Genomic DNA, 21,777 nt, shown 5'->3' on the forward strand with positions numbered 1-21,777 from the left:
CTCCTATTCTACCACTAAGAAAAAACAACTCTTGGTAGACCTCTTCACATTTTAGAAGTAGCATTTTCTCCAAGGGGTGCTGGGGATATAGCTGTAACCCATTTACTGAATAAGGAAGGAAGCTCTGGGATCTTAATTGGTCCCAGAACAATAATGAATCCTGAAATGAGTACAATGTGTGAGACAAGCAGTCTTGCTGGATTGGGTCATATGATTCAGTAGACCACCCAGATATTAGAGGTATCCAGGGGTAGAAGATAATGTAATTTATTGTCATAGGGATGGATACTTACCATGCCATATGTAGTTGAAAGCTATAGGCCATTTGAAAATATACTTCCTGGCATAATACTAGTTCTTGGTAGAACTAGAGTAAATGATCATGAGATCATTCACATGAGATAATGTGAATCCTGAACTTCTCCTCATAAGTTAGATAGTTTTGACCAATGATCATAAAGTTAGTTGAGACCAGCAGCCATCCAACCTAAGTTAAAAGTGATATATCTATGACTGGGTCTGAGAAATATTAGCAGGCACAAGCTAGGCGCATGAACTCATGATCCGGAACTCCATTTTACCCACCTCTTCTACACTTCTGCTATTCCCTCAACTCACACAAATTGCAGTATTGAGGTATTCTATATGAAAGCTGGTGAAAGAGGGGAAAAATGGAGCTTGGGTTACAGATGTGTCACCATGTATGTTGGTTTGAGTTGAAATGACTGTTGGGTGCACTATGCCTTCATTCAGAGTGATAACGCTAAAAGACACGGATGAAGGTAACTCCTCCCAAGAGATAGACTTTTAAGCAATGTACTAGTTATTTAATTTGTGTGGAGAAAGAAATGTTCTTGGGTTAAAGAAATACCTGGACTCATCAACAGTAATGAATGGCTTAGCTTGTTTTTTAAGGGACCTGAGGAATAAGAAGATCTAGCACAAGGAGTTATCTGGTAGAGAAATGTGGATAGACTTATGGGAACAGGCACAAATGGTGAAGATATTACACGTTAATTCCCACAGTGGACTTCTACTGCAGAAAAAACACTAATGAACAGATGGAGAGGACAATTTAGCCAGTGGCTGTCAGTCAGCCCCTGTCCTTAAAGACTCAAGTACTTTTGCTATTGTGGCAGAAATTAGAGTAAGGCAAGAGCCCAAGAGCATGAGTTTTCACTCAGCACAGCTGATCTAACACGTACTGCTACGAAATCTTAGACCTGCCTGCAGCAGAGACAGTAAGCTCCCACTGTAGTACCAAGGAAGAAACCAACTATGCACTCAGTGGCAAGTTGTTTATACTGCAACCATTCCATTTTCATAAAAGGCAATGTTTTATCCTGATATGGAGTGATACATTTTCTGGATATGGATTTGCCTTTCATGCAACCCTTTCAGCCTATCTCTGAGGGCTCAAATAATATTGATCCACCAACACTGAATCCCTCATGTTATTTTCTCAGGACAAGGAATCTTCTTTAAAGCAAACTATATGCAGAAGTGGGAGAATGACTATAGGATCTCTTATATAGTTCACCATCCAGAAGCTGCAGCCTGATTGAGCAGTAGAAGGTCCATATCCTGAAAAGATAAACTACCAAGGTACAGAAAACAAGGAGTGGAAACAGGAGTGACTCTATTCACAATTACTCTCAGCTGTCCACTTGGTGAATATGTGCTTCCTCTTTCTGCAAATTTAGGCTTTGCAGGACTGGGGATCTTGGTTCCTAGATTGGACACACAGGAGGAACCTCACTACTCTTAAAACTATGGCCACTTCTTGGCCACTTTGAGTAACTTGTGTAGGCAAAATAGTTCCATATTTTTGGTAGAGCTGCTGCTACATATGGGGTAGGGAAAAATATGTTTGAGATTTTGTTGACTCTGGGCATTTTTGGATACTCATATGCCTGGTTCAACTGTAAATATTCAAGTACAACAATCACTGTCTTATAAAGGCATGGTAAATAGGAAGATCATCACCTTCAAGGACCAAGTCCTATATTACTCCAGACAAACGAACACACACACACACACACACACACACACACACACATGCACACGCACACACATACATATATATATATATATAAATCCAATTTAATAACTCCTTTTAACTATATATTTTGCTAGTCAAGTTAAATATTTTCATTCTATTTCTCTACTTCTGGTGTAAATTTTCTCAATTGTTATAGTTTATTTGATACATTATCTTTTTGGTAGGACTATTTTCTTCCAGCTTTTCCTATATTTAGATAGAGAACAAATCTGTATATCATAGGTATTATATCTATATTTCAAATGTAAGTGAATTTTTCAAGCCAAAATGAGTTTTTGAACACAACTCATCATTGAAAATCTGAACATAATGAAATCTCTATACACTGAAATATCTATTATTGCTTGCATGAAAAGTTTAAATTGGATTATGTATGTATGAGTACAATCATTGATACTGACACAATTATGTAAAGGGACAATTTCATTAATATGTGTCTCTGCCTTTCTCCCTCAAATCTATAATTTCAAAAATAGAAAAACAAATACCATGTCTACTAATTTTCTTCCTCAGTACAGTTTCCAAAGAATTGTGCCCTTGTCATTAAGTGTCAGAAGCAGCAGAAGAGCTGGAAGAAAGGAGAAGAGACAAAGAAAGTGAAACACAGTAATAAGTAACATGGCCTCTATTTGTGTTCCTTACCTCCCCTATCCAAGCTCTTCTTCATTGAAATATCTAATTCCAAACTACAAATTACTTTCTACAGGTAAAAACTCATTAGTCTCTTTCCTATTAGTCATTTAAAAGATCAAATTCAAATGAGTTAATATTAGCTCTAGACATGCTTTTGTCCATGAATATCTATAGTCACTGGAAGGTGTGGTTTTATTGTGTGTGATTTTGTAAGCTAATAAATTACATTTATACTAAGTTTTGAAGAAAAACTCTAAAAGGAGGTACTTAACTCCCTTCATGGAGAGTAGGAAAGTCAGAAAAATAATTGGACTGTTTATAAATTTCTGTCCCTGAAAGAAAGGATATGCATATGTTTTAATAGAGAAGGAGACTTTATTAGGTTGAAGGGATTTTCATTATTTGTGTTTCTAGTATATGCTGATATCAGTTAAGGCAGTCCTGGATTGAAAACACAGATACTAATATCAAAAAGTGAGATATTAATTTCACCTTTGGTAGACCTATATACTATCAGTTTGGTTTATGTGTCAGTCTTTTAGTGAACATGCATTTTATCATGAAAGTCATATCAACAGAGATGGTTCTGACAGTAGTATCTAATTGAAACCACCAAATGTGAGAAGCACACTCATTAGTAACCATACTTATAGAGGCAGCAAGCTATTTCCACTATAACACCTCTATATAGGTTTCCTATAAACATGTTCAGGCAGGACTTTGGAATAAAAAGTGTTTTAAGAATAGTACACTTATAAATCCTATATTCAGATGTATATTCCACTGTGCCACCCTATTACATATAACCCACAATCTGCCCTCCCTGATTATCACTTCAGTTAAAATTAATTAAAATACCATACAAATTTCAGTTTTGAGGTAAAGTTTATATAGCCTAATCTCTGAAGTTCATGTTGGTAGCTTTTGATAATTATTTCTCTTTCATTTTTTTTTAACATCTTTGTTGGAGTATAATTGCTTTACAATGGTGTGTTAGTTTCTGCTGTAAAACAAGGTGAATCAGCTATACATATACATACATCCCCATATCTCCCCTCTCCTGCATCTCCCTCCCACCCTCCCTATCCCACCTCTGTAAGTGGACACAAAGCACCGAGCTGATCTCCCTGTGCTATGCAGCTGTTTCTCACTAGCTATCTGTTTTACATTTGGTAGTGTATATGTGTCCATGCCACTCTCTCACTTTGGCTCAGCTTACCCTTCTCCCTCCCCGTGTCCTAAAGTCCATTCTCTATGTCTGAGTCTTTATTCCTGTCCTGCCCCTAGGTTTTTCAGAACTTTTTTTTTAGATTCCATATATATGTGTTAGCATACGGTGTTTGTTTTTCTCTTTCTGACTTACTTCACTCTGTATGACAGTCTGTAGGTCCATCTACCTCGCTACAAATAACTCAATTTCGTTTCCTTTTATGGCTGAGTAATATTCCACTGTATATATGTGCCACATCTTCTTTATCCATTCCTCTGTCAATGGACACTTAGGTTGCTTCCATGTCCTGGCTATTGTAAATAGTGCTTCAATGAACATTGTGGTACATGACTCTTTTTGAATTATGGTTTTCTCAGGGTGTATGCCCAGTAGTGAGATTGCTGGGTCATATGGTAGTTCTATTTTTAGTTTTTTGAGGAATATCCATACTGTTCTCCATAGTGGCTGTGTCAATTTACATTCCCACCAACAGTGCTAGAGGGTTCCCTTTTCTCCACACCCTCTCTAGTATATATTATTTGTAGATTTCTTGATAATGGCCATTCTGACCGGTGTGACATGATACTCATGTAGTTTTGATTTGCATTTCTCTAATGATTAGGGATATCGAGCATCCTTTCATGTGTTTGGTGGCAATGTGTATATCTTCTCTGGAGAAATGTCTATTTAGATCTTCTGCCCATTTTTGGACTACTGAGTACTTGAAGTGTAATTAATGTGATCATGAACTCGTGGAAGGAATATTTGCTACTTTCATGTCTGGTTACAAACCATATGGAAATTTGCCTCTTCAATTATTTTCTTTTACTCTTCAACAATCTGAATTTTAATGCATGGAATAACTAAAGGTCAACTGAGAATATTATGTACTTTTTTAAAAATTGCCACCAATTCTACATCCAAACCTATTTAAAACCATTCAATCTATCTCTATCTCTATCTCTATTTATCCATCTATCTGGAGTTTTATATACATGTATGTAATGCACACAAATATGTATATACACATTCATATACACATACACATACACATACACATACATATACATATACATATACAGTGGTATCGGAATAATGGCTCAGCCAAAATTTCCCATGCCCTAATTCCCAGAACCTGTGAATATGCAGCCTTAAAAAGTGACTTTCCAGATGTGATTAAAATTAGGAACCTTAGAATGGGGACATTATTCTGGATTGTCCCAGGGGATCCAACGTAATCCCTTGAGTCTTTACAAATAGAAAATATAGGCAGAACAGACAGTCTAGGAGATGCAGTACCAAGAGGAAGAAGAGAGGCTGCAAAACGAGAAGGCCTGGAGGTATGGCCATTCGCTCTGAGATGGAGCGGCCCACATGCAAGGCCCTGATAGAGTCCTCTGGGAGGTAAGGATGGTCTCCAGCTGACAGTCAGCAAGGAAGTGGGAGCCTCAGTCTTACAAATGAATGGAATTGCATTCTACCAACAATTTAAATGAGCTGGGAAGCAAAATAGTCCCCAGAGCCCACTCTAAGAAAAGTGGCCCTGCCAACACCTTTATTTTGGCCTTGTGAGACACAAGAGCTGAGAAACCACCTAAGCCGTTGCATGCCTAGACTTATGACCTATGAAAACTGTGAGGTCACAAGTGGGTACTGTTTTAAGCCACTCATTTTGTGGTAATTTTTTATGGTGGCTATAGAAGTGTAATTCACACATTTACTTTTTTTTCCCCCTTTCCCCAATAATATTAAGCCATGGAAGACTCAGGTGTGCTATTTTTTGGAAAAACAGTCAAGGTGTCCAGCCTGGGGGAACTTTAGCTTCAGTTTCATGCTCATGTTTTCTCCTCTGTGTTCTTTGTTTTTTATCCCCTCATTTTATAATGTATCTGTTCACATTTTGGGGACAGTATTCTTCTGTTGGAGCATTTTATTCTTTCATTCCTCCTCCTGAATCATGGGTATTTCTCTACTTTGCTTACTTTTAATTTGTCTTTAGTTATATTTCTATACCTAAACATTAAAGTCAAAAATATATGTACTTTAGTAAATTTATTATATGTATATATTTGACTTTTACAGCTGAAGAAAATTGACTTTTTTTTCAAAATCAGAAAGAGAGTAAGAGGGAAGTATATGTAAGAGACTATGATTGCTGTTTCATAATTGCTATTTTTTTAACTTGGAACTTGTGAATTACTTTTTAATTTAAACTTCTTATATAGAAAAAGCAAATCAGGTCCAGAGATATAAGGTAATTATAAGCTTGAGGTCACACAACTAAAGAAATTGCCAATGTGAAATTCAATTTATCACAATATGACTTCAAAAGGTCTTCTCTTTCACCCAGTCCATAATGCCTCACTCAGGAACATTAAACTGTGCCTTCAACTTTACTGCTATCATTGTATCATGGAGCCTAGCAAAGTGCTGGACATAGAAAAAGTATTTGATTTACATGCATTTCACTGACTTAGCCAGAAGAAAAAGACAGATGTCTTTTGTTTAAGACCAAAATAGATTAAAACAGAAGAAATTAAAATAACAGGGCATCACCTTCTAACTTTCTGTATAGCTATCATCTACACAGAGAAACCTTCTCAGAGTTTTTGAAGGAATGATTTATAATTTATATCTTTCTGCTATTTATATGAATTGTATCTATACTTACTGTTGTAAAGTAGGGTAGGATAATGATTGAGAGCACACTTTTTTTTTTGGTTCCGAACACGCAGGCTCAGTGGCCATGGCTCATGGGCCTAGCCGCTCCGTGGCATGTGGTATCTTCCCGGACCGGGGCACGAACCCATGTCCCCTGCATTGGCAGGCGGAATCTCAACCACTGCGCTACCAGGGAAGCCCGAGAGCACACTTTTGAATCAGACTGTCTTGAATCTTGGCTCTGCTATTTAACCAACTAAACCCCATCCTTATTTGTCTACTATTTCTTCTTCTAATTCAGGGGTTGGCAAATCATAACCTGTGGGCTAAATCTAACCCGTGGGCTGTTTTAATACAGTCCATGAGTTGAGAATGGTTTGTAGATTTGAAAAGGGTTTTAAATGAAAACAGGATAATATGTGACAAAGATCATACATGACCCTTAAAGCCTAAACTGCTTACTAACTGGCTATCCACAGAAAAAGTTTATCAATCCCCACTCCAACTCTTCTGTGCCTTATGATTTTGTTTTTCTGCTCTGATTTCTGGAATATTTCTCCATATTTTCACACAGTTGGCTCCATTTTTCATTCAGATTTTACCTTGAAAATCACATCTTTAGACAAGCTTCCCTATTAATTTTCTTCCATATCATTTCACGTGATTTTTACAATATCACTTTTCATACCTATTTATGATAGGATTTATCATAGCATTATCAGTTTATAATAGTATTTATCATTTATCATTTTATGATTGTATTTAACACACACACACATATATATATAGTCTGATTATTGTTTTTCCCTCACTTCTGTAATCAAAGAGAGCGACACTTCTGCCTTTCCATCAATGTATCATCATGATCTATCATGTGAACATATTTTATAAATTTACTGAAGAAACAAATATGTGTACACATAAACATCTTACCTTGTGTAAATTCTCATATAACATACTTATCTCTAAGTATCATTATAGAATGAATGTAGTGATCAGCAATTTGGAGGATAAAATTATTTTTGGAGTTACAGCCCTGTTTGAATGACTATACTGCTATTACCTCAGAAAAGGCAATAGCTCTGTTCTGGTCTCATGAAGTTGATATGCTTTTTTTTCTTCAAGGTTTGCTTTTCTTCAGCAATTTTTAGAAAAATTACTGTCACTCAAATATATTCATTTCCAAAATTTCTACTTCCATTAAATAAGAATAATTGACAGAGAGCTCTGTAGAAAAGTGAGGCATTGAATTGTGATAATCACCCAGGAAATTGCCTCAATCCTCTGTTTTCTTTCTGGTTTAGAAGGAAGAGCCTATATTTTCGAACTTAGGCAGTTCGTTTAAGTAGAACAAAAGAAACTTGCTGTGATTCTGTTTGAGACAAAGTGTCTTCACTATAGCAGTGTTTCATTTCAATATGATTTGGGAGTTCATTTCTATTTACAGTCCACTTAGGACTTTCAATGCTTTCTTGCCAAAGAACAGTGATATTTTGCACATGGACTCCAGTTTAAAAAGGCTTGAATTTTATGAGGCATCACTATAAAAATTAGGAGAGCTAGCTAAACTTTCTTAATTTATTGTTTACTAAAACATGAATGTGTTATTGCTATCCAAAGCTACTAATAGGATAATAATCTAATTCTCTAAAAATGTGTATTCACTTCTGCCTCACCGGTCCCAGTCTCTTGCTCTCTTTTTTTCTCTCTCTTTCTACACACACAAACATATACACATTTGCATATTTACGTAAGTTTTGTGGCTTGTATAGGTTTCTATTCTTTTTGAATGATCTCTTCTTTGGTAAGATAAGGTACAATTGTATGTTTTTACCTATTTAATGAAAAATAATGTGTCAAGTGTCTTAGCACTTCACAGAATGTCTTGCATGCAATATGTTTATAAATATTTGCTGAATTTAATTCACTTTGCTCTTTGTATTAATCTGCTTGGGCAGCCATATCAAAAGACTATAGACTCGGTGGCTTAAACAACAGTTGATTCCCATAGCAGGATTTAGTTTTGGTGAGGCTTGCACATGGCCGCCTTCTCACTGTGTCTCTCTCTTCCTCTTCTTCTAAATCCACAGTCCTGTCAGATTAGGGGCCCAGCCTTATGAGTTCGTATACCCTTAATTACCTCCTAAAGACCATATTTCCAAAGAAAAAAAGGGACATTGGGAGTTAGATATTCAACAAAAGGGAGGCCACAGTTCAGGCCATAACACTCTTCTTTGAATAATGTTCTATTTCTTTGTTTTTGTGTTTTTAGTTTAGTTTTAAAAATAAAGTTCATGGGATTTAATTTACTTAATTAATAGCCTACATTGAACAATCATCTTATTTAGACCATAAAAACAATGCCCATTTTTCATCTGAGAATAGTTATATTGATCTTTTTATATCTTCATATTTAGAGTTATGAATATTAATACTTGTCTCATATTTTTTCATGATTGGCATGTGGTTATTCCTAGAATAGCCTGCTTTAAACTTCAAGGGTTGGAAATTTGCTCTGGAAAACAAATAATTCCTGTAGCATTTTTAAAAGCACCTTAGCGTTATAAAATTGAAAGTTGAAAATCCTCTCCTCTGAGTGTACAAGCTTTCTATTTAAAGTGACACATTTTTCTGTCTCATCATGTGGGAAGTCTCAATCACTCATCTTTTTTTTCAACAAGTGGTGGCTATAATACCGTTTCTGCATAGTAGTTTTATTAAGTTGTTTTATTAAATTCAAGTTGTATTAAATAGTTTAATATTAGATTTTACTATCTAATAAATTACATAGAGAAATCAATTTTATCTTTTTCATTACATCATAATAAAACACCACTTGATATTTTTTACAGAAAATACTAGAAAATGCTTCCACTGTTTGAACCCATTCATCATAAACCACTAAATTTCTTCTTTTGTAAGCACTTCAATTCTCTATTATGTGGCAAAACCTCTAGATTCTCCTCCATTCTCACTATCCTTTGTACATACCTTCTAGCCTTAGAAAAAATTATGGTAACCAAAACTAAATACATATTGGTGTAATCTGGTCAGAGGAAATACAAATAGCTCCCTAAATTAAGTCCATAATAAAGTATTTACAACAAATGCAACTGAGGCTAAGAAATGGTGAAGAATTTACCCAGAGTCAATTACAGATTTTAGAACTTTATTCAGAATTACCTGACTCCAAAGTCAACAACCGTATGTGCATTTCTTCCTGAACTTTAGGGAACAGATAAGACATTTTTGATACTGAGATAGGTGCATCACCTAAAACCATATTTATATATGTAAATTTTTTGTGAAAGAGTTGTGACAAATATATTAAAAGATACAGCATGGGTAACTATCAACATTAAATAACTGAATGTGTTGTCTATTAGAATTGATACTTGGGGATAGATTTTAAAATCACATATGAGAAAGTGGGGGCCTATCTCAGATATTGTATCCTGCACAGTAAGTGCTAACGTTCTAAATCCATGAAGTTGGAAGATTTTCCAACTGATCCTAGTCAAGCTTTTCTGCGACCCATTTTTCCTTTACATAACAAACAGAAAATATAATTGTTACTGGCTTTAAAATTTTAGTTCTCAGAAATAAGCATGAAATCAGAAGATTAGGTTAAAATATTTTTTAATTGAAATGGAATAGAATCAAAACAATTTTGCTTGATGACAATGTTAGCAGGCTGTAAGAGACTTCTGACTATAAGTCTATAGGCAACCTTTGGAACAACCTCAACAGTATAGACAGTACATATATCTCTGAAAAGCCTCCTAAATATCCTGCTTTACATAAATTAACCACTTTTTCACTCACTGATTTTTGGGTTTTTTTAGTTTTAATTTTTGTTGAAGAGAGGCTTCACCTAGCATTCTCTTGATTTCTACCATCTTTACCTCATTAGAGGAAAAGATAATTAATTGAAAGAGTTTTAATACAAGCAGCCTTGACTAGTTGAGTTGGGATTCCTTTTAATGAACATAGTGCATGAGAATACACCTCATCCCCAAGATACACACACACACATACACACACACACACACACACACACACAAGCACACCTGTCGTAATTTCTAGAGCAAGGCTTTGAGTAGGACTCGCAAAGTTTATCCTTTTTCCCAGCAGTTCCCCCTTTTCCAGTATGACTTCTACCCCTACGGGAACCTTAAGCATTACAGATGGGAGTGAACTTAAGTGTCACCTTCTGTAAATGGACTGGGTTGCCTTTTTTGCTTCCTGCACTGTTTCAGACATCTTACAGATATATTGTCTAATTGTATTGTCAAATTTGTTTAACATTTATTAAAATGTTTTGATATCTAATAATTGACATTATCCTTTAAATATGATACTGGGTAGAAGGATTAGTGATTTGAGGCAAATTATAAGCCTTCTCAATACCTGCTTCCTGATGTATAAAATCAAGAAAACAGACACATTACATTGTAGATACATCATGAGATGGATTAATAATTATCAGTTATTTCATTTATCATATTGATATTGATAAAAGAAGTATACCATAGAACACTATTAGGCTTAATAAAGACTTCCAATATTTCACATTCAATAGCTGACATATCCTTTATTCTTTAGTCAAGGGTAAGTAAGGTATGCTGATAATTAGTCTAAATTGTGGGTTGATATGTTCAGTTTTAAATTTCCTACTTTTAATTAACCTACTTTTAAAAGTTGGTATGATCTACTGTGCTTGGTTAATGGGTATCACCATATTTGATTCTCAAGGAAACACTGTGTTTTAAGTATTCTCCTATATGTTTTACAAATGAGGCTCCAAGAGGTTATGTAATGCTCAGAAGCAAATGATAAAAAGATTCTCCGTGCAAAAGGAGCTCTCAATATAGCTAAGAAAGGAAGGTATACACAACTTCCGTATCAACTAAATTAAAAAATAAGCTATAATTTTTAGAAAGATGCAATGCCTAGCCATATGAGTTATCTAAATACTATGCTATGTTTTTTCAATTTATGCATTGACCTGAAAAATTATATTTGAATTATGCACAATGTCTTTTGTTTGAAAGTTGCCCTGAACAATAAAGGTTATAATTAAAGAGAAAGTAAATATGCACTCAATTTAACCTTCAAGATGGGAAAGAGACCATTTGGTTTATTTCAATGCCTTTACTGTGCAAATATTACTATAGTGGTTTATACACTATTGTTGAGACCACTTTTAAATCTGCTTTTATGGATCATTTGTTACAGTGTCTCCCTAAGGGAGACATATAAGAGGTGGCAGGCAGGGAGGTTTATAACTATGCTTCAACAATAATTAGTGATAGTGGTAACTTTTAGGCCTTTAAAACAGCAAATGAACTAAGTTAGCTTATCCTCCCTAATTTAATAGGCTTATGTTTAAAACAATAAAACACACTAATCTAAGTACATTCTGATGTCTTTAAAATAACGAGAGATGTGTTGTAAGCTTCTAAGTGAAATGTGCTCTTAACATGTACACTTATAAAAATATGTTCAAAATTTAAGGCTGCACTAAATTTTTCATGACTTTTTTGAGTGTTTTAAATGCAGCAGTTAATCTTGAAATGAACTTCATTTCCATAAAGCAGTAATAAACTACAGAATTTTAACTACACTGGCAAAGGACTGGATTTATTTTAGGAAGAAGTAAGATATTCATACATATATGTAGCCAAAAGTGTGAAAAAATACAATCTGCTTTATAGTATCTCCTGTTATTCGATACAGATATTCAAACTAAATGATTGCTGTAAGCATGTGAAAAAAAAAAAAGGTGCAAACCTTAAAATATTGTCTGAGAAGCAAATTTCATGAGAGGGCAATGTGTGAGCTCTCTTGGATTTTTGTCATAATACAAAAATGAAATAAAGTCTTTTTTTAAAGTATTCTGGTTTCTTACAGCAAAATGGCGTGCACATATAAAAATAGGCAGAGAAGAAATTGTGGCTTAGAACAATTTACAAGAAAATACAACTGCTAGAAATATATTCTTTCAATGTTATTTTGGATGATTACTGTCATTGTTCATCTATGGATTTTAGCTTTATAATGTTGCTTAGTTATATTAAAATCTCACTTAAAGGTATTCAGAACATTAAGGCTATTTTCTGGGAAATAATAATATGAACCAGAATATAAATAATAATATTTTAAAAACCTCTTTACCCTAGATGCACATTCAGTGTGCATCTATTTTTTTGTGTGATCAGCAGCCCAAACTCACCAATCCGTTTTTGAGAAATTTTCTCCAGCCAGTAAAAATACTGTTTTCTTGGCCTCACAAAACCCCAGGACTCAGACCTGACCATTGTACTTCTGACCACAAAAATTGTTCTGAAGTGAGCATGGAACATGAACCAAACCAGAATCCTTTCCTAGATGATATGTGACTGACATGGGGAAATAGAAAATATCTTTTTCTTTTTTCCTTAGATTTGCTAGACACAACGGTATCCATGACTACACTTAGTTGCTATTGTTACCATTTATAGTTGTTACTTAATTTTTATAACTTGGATAATTATTGTCATAACATGGGTTATTTTAGATAATTTCATTTTCTTAATCAAATATAAGAATGCTGGCTTAATTGGAATAGTTATATTGCAATTTGATTTGAAATAAATACATCATGAATAAATATTTATTTTTCATTGATTTTGATTAAAAAATAGAGACTTTAAGAAAAATGTTGCCAGCTTGTAATAAGGTATAATCTTGTGAAAATTTCCTATTTAGTTGAAGAATCAATTTTCAGTAACTGCTTATTCAGACACAAATCAATATTTTTTGGAAAATTATTCAGAGCTGAAAATAAAGTTCTAAAAATAGAAATATACTATGATACCAGAAATTTAAAACAACCAAACATATGTCTCATTCTGGTTAAAACTTTTTCAACAATTTTAATATATCATATTACAAGTTCAAAAGGAAATTTTTGGATATGTAGTTACATTTATTATCATGAGTGCATGCATATGTAGAAAATTATCAAATTGTATACATTAAATATGTGCATTTTTGTGTATCAATTTTACATCAATAAAGCTATAAAATACATTTTATGGAAATAACTTTTAAAAAACCACCTTAATAGGCTTGCATTATATATATGAGCTATATTCATGTTACCAGCAGTATAAATGGGTGTACTAGCTGTGAGTAGTTCATCTTTATTTTGATATGAACATTTTGTACATATGTTTAGGGCAAACTAGTCTGATTGATACTATAATGACGTCTACACCTCATTATACATTTTTCAAAACCCATAGACTGTACATTAGAATGAGTCAGCATATGAGTGACAATCATGTAGTATAATCATCAATATATGCCCATCAGTTGTAATAAATTTACCACTGTGGTATGGGATGTCATTATTTGAGGGGGCTATGCATGTGTGAGGGCAGCAATTATATGGGAAATCTTGTACCTTGTGTTCTATTTGCTGTGAACCTAAAACTGCTCTAAAAAATAAAATTATTTTAAAAATTAGGTACAAAACTACATGTCTTAGCATACAACTATATATATATATATATATATATATATGCATACAACTATATATATATATAGTTGTATGCATATAGTCACCATTGAAATACACTTATTTCTGTCATTTATGTGTGTATGTGTATATTAGGAAATTTGATGAATTAACATAAAATATTAAAATGAGTACTATTTTATTTTCTTTCTAAATCACTATCTTCTATTTTTCATAAAACATGTACATTAATTAAGAATGACTGAGGAAAATAAAAACAAGGTCATCCTTTTTTAGGTTTATGCAACTCAAAATTAAGCTCATTGTGTTACAAGAGAAAAGAAAGATCAAGGCAAATAAACAAAAGTTATATGAGAAAGGAATATTTTTGGCTGCAATAACAGAAAATGTGAATAAGATAGCTTAAATGCTAAGAATATTTACTGTATGCTTAAAGAACAGTCAAGAGTTTTGGATTTTGTTATTCCCTAATGAGTAGTCAGTAGTCAAACGGTCTGTGGTTGCTGTTCTTGGATTCAGGCCTTTTTCTCTCCTTCTTTGCTACCCTTGGGAAATTAATCTTATTTCTAAGGCTTTCACTCTACAATTCTGAGATAGTTATCGTAGATCCAGGGTTTATATCCTGGCTAGAGAGGCCCCCAGATTGGACAGGAAGGGAGTAAGAGAAAAAAAAAATTCATAGTTAGACCACTCATTGGCACAAAAGAATAAAAAATGTCATAATGGGCTTGGAACAATTACAAATTATTCCCTGTTTGCTTGCATGTAAATTTCACCAATTTATATTATCTGTTTGTTAATAAGGATGAATTACAATGGTTATTGACTTGTCAACCAGCAGCGTCCTCTCCAACAACTTAGAGAAATCTAGGCAAGGGTTGGCTTAAGGTATAAGATTTTAGATAACACATTTTCTATTATATTTCACTGATATAATATCAGAGTGGAGGTTCTATGTAATATATTTATATCTAACTTTTAAGAATATACCCATGGGAAATGTGAAACAAAGATTTTCAGAGCGTGTATAACTGCATCATAAATAGAGCTAGATGTTAAAAATACTCAAATGCAAGTGACAGGAATGAGTTCCACGAATGTAAAGGTATACTCATAAGAGCTATATTTTGTGAAGCTCCTTTCTCTGGAGGTCAAAATATAATGAATTTTTCTATAATAATCGAGTTTTAGGACTTGAACTGGATTAAGGGAACACACAAGAGAACCTCTCAGGGTGGCTTTAATTGCTATGATTTGTGGTATGTTTTTACTATAACACTACTCTGCGTTGTTCAGATCACTTGAAGTCTTTATTATGCATCCCAAAATGCCCAAATTATACTTAGATCGAGCTTAGAAATTAGCTCATTATACTTCTCTTGAATTGAAAAATTATGTGCCATCTTTTAAATTTGTGGCTAATGATATTTTCTTCAAAATTAACATTTAATTTATTTAATGATTCAATCAAGTCAGTTATAAATATAACTTAATTGATGACCCATATTTTATCATATTGGTCTATCCATGCTTTTCAGTATTGTCTGTTCTACACAGCTGCTTTTAATTAAAGAATCGTGCATAAAATTACAAGAATATATACAGTATAGTCATTAAATCATTTTATATTATTTTTTAGATAAATGTACATCAAGTTGCTCTGCCCTTCGAGTACCTAGCAAGAAACATCAAATCTAGCAGCACGTAGGATACTCAATTTCAGGGCATTTATCTATCACACTGTGGAAAAAATATAAAAACTCAGGTTTTCAATATGCATAATGCCAGGTGGTCTTTCTTACTGTCATGCAAACACTTTTACTAAGGAGAAGTTCAGAAATGTTATCAAGTATCCACCATTCTGAGAAAAAAAGTATTACAATTTTAAGAAATCCAGGCAGCTTTATTAACATAATTTAAAGTACTATACAAAATTAAGTATTTTAATGTAATGATCACCATGTTCCAAAATATATGTATTTTGATGGACAAGTATTTTAATACTTGTGAATGAAAACACTATCCATAACTTCTCAACAGATCTTTAGGATACAGCAACACTGGTTTTTGCACCCTAAAATTATTCTGTAATAAAAAGAGAATATAGTCTATGTACCTTGTTGCTTATCTGTCCATTTTATACTCCTGTTATTAATTTCAATCACTATGACCTTTGATTCAATGCTGATATTGATGAGGACCTGTTTAATGTTTCATGATATATTAGGTTGTTTAAAAACACTTTATTTTTTTTCTAATGTTTTCTTATTTGCAACTTCAATCTTTTTCCAGTGATTGACTAAAGTTTTGTATAAAGTATTCATCTTTTCAACAACCAGCTTCTGACTTATTCATTAAGCATATCTTTATAATTTATGCTGTCATGGGTATTCTACCATTTATCTCTATAAATGAGGTCAGTAAAATGTGTACAACTAGGACACAGAAAAGAAGGACTTTAATGCTGAAATGGGAAATACTAAGATGTTCATAATATCAATAGAGGTCTCTAATTTTCATTTTCAATTTAAATATCCAAGAGACTCCATGTAATCCTATTTCTTTTATAGCAATTTGTCTAGCCAACCTTTTAAACTGTCTTCCAGGAAAGCTTTCAATCCTGATTCAAATAAATCTGGTTTTTGAAGAAGGATCATGTTGAATCACTATAAGTTTATGGATGGTTCTCTGGATGGGCAGCTGTGTTTCTAAGAGAACCACATGAGTTTTGCACCTTATCTTTATTTTGATGTGATACTTGCTGGTATGAGTGGCAGTGCTCATGCTAATGCTTTGGTGATTTGTGTGTGTGTGTGTCTTTACTTTTGTGCTATCTTTATGTAAGATATGTATGTGCTATCAATCCAAAATTAAATTTAATCAGTTATTTTTTAAAAGAGTATTATTAATTAAACATATGCTAGAAATCTAGAGACATTCAAATAAATGAATACTAAAGTCCAACTTTTGCCACATGCTCTATAACTCAATGTGCCCATCCTTGTCTGAGAGTAAAAATCTTGGTATTGATGTCAGTATTAATAATGTGTAAAGGCTGAAATGTTGTTCCTGCATGGTATTGTTCCCCTTACTGCTTTCCATGTTCATTGTGTTGCTGAGTGAAATCATCTCCAAGTAACTGCATGTTTTTTATGGTTTGGACTTAAAGAACATATCAGACCTTTATCTTAGTAAATGGTAGAACAGAGTTATGTAAAGTCTGGCTTATTAATAAAACTGTGGTTAAATAAAATACCTTCCTTTTTTCCCACAATAGAAATTATTCTTGCTTGGAAATCAAATACTGATGGCTTTTCCTTAAAACAACAAAGAGTTTTCCTTTAAGTGTTTTTCCCCCCAATGACAATATGTCTTGCTATTTCTCATTCTCCTTTTCATAATACTTATATTTTTAAGGGTGTTTCAGGACAATAATCTGTAAAATATGAGTAATTAACATTTATCTGATACTTTATTACTCATTTAAATATATAACAGAGACAAAAAGGTACCAATAGAATAATGAGAAATGTTTTTCAAATTTATTTTAATCGAAAAATACTAGTTTAGAGTATGTTACCAAATTAATTAGCCTTATTGCTCAATATTTTAAAAAGAAGACATCACTAAATTTAATTTCTATTTTCTTTTTGGATATATCTTATGTGCTTCATATTTCTTTTGATATTTGATCAAAGATTTCAAATACATTTGACATATTTTAGAAACAAAATCAGATGGTAAAAATATCTAAAACATATGCCTTTATATAACATTAACAGTCTTCATTAACATGGCTTTTCTTATGTTATTTAATTCCCTGAAATTTATCTGTAATATGTTCAGGTGGATTAAAATACAGGCTTATGTTCCTCCATCAATAAAATTTAATTACCTCTGGTAGAAAAGCAACTTTTAGAAATGCTTTAAAATTTTACATTCATAATATCGTTCTCATGATAAAAAGTGCATTATTATGTTCATTACATATATATTAATGAAAAATAAAAACAATCTAAATGATTAATAAATGCAAGATAATTAAACATGATTTAACTAACTTTTAAGTGCATAATATTATAAGTATTCCCTATAAAAATGTGTTAAAAAAATCAGGGTAAAAATTAAATATATAAACTATGATTGGACTAATGTTAATGAAAAAAATGCATGTAAAAGGAACACGAAGCTACATGGACATGAAAGAATTCAGGAGTAATACTGGGAGTGATTGCCTTTAGGTGGATCTTGCAATTTTCCCTATAATTTTAAAGTTTTATATGAAGAACATAAATTTCCATAAAGACAAAAATAAAACATAAAATCAATATGTGTGCGTATGAAAAACTGCATTTCTCACCATTATTATTCTCTAACTCTTTCCTAAGTAAATAACTTTTTAAAGCGAAGGAAGAGTTTGTTTCATTAGCAATATTTTTAAGGCTCTCACAGACTTTCTATAGAAATCTTTCTTTTAATGTGTAAATTCTGTGTACAGCCTCAAAATTTCTAAACACTCTCAAATGTATTTTATTTACTCAGCTGCAACATCATAATTTTCGTAAAAAGTATTTGAATAATTTTGTATATTTTTCTATAAATATGAAATCTAGAATTCATGAAATGATGAAATATTTTAGCTGAGAAAAGAAGATATTCTAGGATTGAAAAGGAGGGTACTCTGAGCATTTGATGTTGTGTCACAAACATCATCTGTGGTAGACAGAATAATGCCCAGGCTGTTATCACTAGAACCTGTGAAAACGATACCTTACATAGCAGAAGGGACATTGCAGATGTGCTTTAATTAAAAACTATGAGATGTGGAGATTATTCTGATTTGTCTGGGAAGACCCAGTCTAATTACAAGGGTCACTGTAAAAGGATCAGAGTCAAGAAGAGGTGTGATGATTTTAAGAGGAAAGCAGAGTTCAGAGTCACAAGCCAGGGAGGCAACTATCTCTGGAAAAGGCAAGAGAAAGAAATTTTCCTTGTGGGCATCCAGATTAAACACAGCCCTCCTGACAGCTTGATTTTAGCCCAGCAAGATCCATTTGGACTTCTGACCTGCAGACAATTAATTTGTGTTGTTTTAAGCTATTAAGTGTATGGTAATTTGTTATAGCAGCAAGGAGAATCTAAGACATCATCTCACATTACAGCCTTACTAAAAATAAATTAATACGGGTTGTGTTTTTAAAAGCATTAATTGGTAAAACTAGAACCTAGAACATTGTGTGTGTGTGTATATTTGTGTGTGTGACGTTTAATTTCTCTATCCCATACTGCCTATGTTATTTGACTACTGTAAGTTACTCTAGTTCACAAAAAAAGCCAACACTTAATTGATAGAATCCAAAAGGAAATGCTCAAAAGCATCACCAGTAAAGAAAAAAAAATGTAATTGACAGTTTTTAACACATTTTCACTTTAGGATGAATTCAAACCTCACAGCATATGGTAATTGGTTTGTCTCAAAGTGATTTTTTAAAATATGTGCTTTTCTAAAAAGTGTAACTTCTTGAGCTGTCTGTTGTTTTAAATAAATTCACACTTTTCAAGCATATTTGTTTCCACCTACTGTATCTGATTATGGTGTCTTATCCCCCTGTCTACATTTGCATAGTCTATGTGGGCTCAGCTATGGACAGGGACATGTTGTTTTAAATTGGTGATGGGCCCAGAGAAGAGTTGTTCTTATATTCTTCTTTTCTATATCAAACTTGTGTAGTTCTCACCAGGGAGGCCCAGCTCCTGTATTAAAATATATTTTTGGTGTGACCTTGACTACAACTGACATCATCCAAATTTTCAACTTCTACACGGCTAAAATTCATCTCTATATATTCAAAAAGAAAAATTCTAGAAAGCTTTTCCATTTCATATGAAGAGAATGCAGAACATATAGAAACAAAGAATTTTGAATAAAAATTCTTACTGAAGAAAGGTTAATTAAATAAAAGCTAAATTTATATAAGCTTGTTAGGAATGGCATTTTGAAAGATATGTTTAAAAATGTAACTAAACAGAAGGCTACCAAAGAAACAATGATAAAATTGGGAAGAAAACTATTACTTTTGAGGGAGTATTGGCAGCACCTATTACAAGCATATTTTGAAAAATACAGGGTTGTTTTCAAAATGTTATTGAGGGATGCTGGGATAATTTTGCTGAATAAATGTTTGCAGTCTGTGAGTGTTTCCTCATTTAAAAAAATTAAAATCATGAAATGGCAACATAATGAAAAGTTTGGAAAAGGCAGACAGGTTTTTAAAAAGTTATCAAAGTATAAGACTGACCAAAAGGTAATTTGGGGCTGGGTAAATATTGAGGTCAAGATATATGCAGGAATGTATACCACCTATGAGTTGCCATTATAATTTAACATGTTTCCCAACATTTTTATAGTGCAGCTTAATAATAACTCAATTGATGCTTTCTATTACTTTCTAAAAATTATGAGGTCTCGATCTTTTAAAATATCATATATTTATTCAAGAAAATGAAAACAAAAGATTGTCAGAGACCAAAATTTAAAATTACTCATATCCAGTTGCCCAAATAGTTATGTTGTCATGATGTGTGCATTATTATAGATATTTTTATTTCATGTGCTTTAGCTTGTCTTTGACAAATACTTCCACTCTTCTTTTTCTTCTTTTTTCTTATTGAAGTAAGAACTTTAGTAATCTTCCTGGGGTGTGATCTATGAGAACTTAAATTCTGATTCCACTCCTTTGTATTACCTGGGCTCTTTAGATAGTATATAACAGAAAACCCACTGGAGAGGGCTTTAACATCTAGAACATTTACTATCTCGAATTATAAGAAGTACATGAAAAATGAACTTCCAGGACTGCTTAATTCAGTAAGTCAGTGATATCAACAAGAACCTAGCATTGTTCCTTCTTTCTGCCATGCCATCCACAGTTCCATGAAGCTGAGTTTAGTATTGTGCCTTCATTCTCTATTAAAAAACAACTGTATCAGCTTCAAGGATGATGTTCTTACACAATAATACCCAGAACTGAAACAGGAATTGAGACTATATTAATAAAATATTTCTTGAATATCCACAGAAAGCCTCTCTTTATGACATGTGTCCCAGAATACGTCATATCTTGCTAATACTACAACCACTTGAAAAAGGGAGAGTGGTTTTGATACTATTGTCTTAGGTGATTCAATACCCATCACTTGGAGTTAAGGGATTGACTTCCCAATGTCCCTGGAAGAAGAGGATCATTAAATGCCATCTATAGATTCAATGCAATGTCTATCAACATTCCAACAGCATTTTTCACAGAAATAGAAGAAATTATTCTAAAATTTGTATAAAATAAAAAATGACATCTAATAAATAAAGCAATTTTGAGAAAGATGAACAATACTGGAGTCATCAGACTTCCTGATTTCAAACTACATTACAAAGCTATGTTACAAAGTAGTCAAAACAGCATGGTACTGGCATTACTACAGATACATAGACCAATGGAACAAAACAGAGAGCCCAGAAATGAGCCTATGCACATATAGTCAACTAATCTTTGACAACAATGCCAAGATTATGCAATGGGGAAAGTAAAGTCTCTTCAACAAATGACGCTGGAAAAATTGAATATCCATATGAAAAAGATGAAAATGGGCCCTTATCTTACACCTACACAAAAATTAACTCAAAATGGA

The sequence above is a fragment of the Neophocaena asiaeorientalis genome, unplaced genomic scaffold (assembly GCF_003031525.2).
Source record: "Neophocaena asiaeorientalis asiaeorientalis breed wild unplaced genomic scaffold, Neophocaena_asiaeorientalis_V1.1 scaffold175, whole genome shotgun sequence".
NCBI classification, from domain to species: domain Eukaryota; kingdom Metazoa; phylum Chordata; class Mammalia; order Artiodactyla; family Phocoenidae; genus Neophocaena; species Neophocaena asiaeorientalis.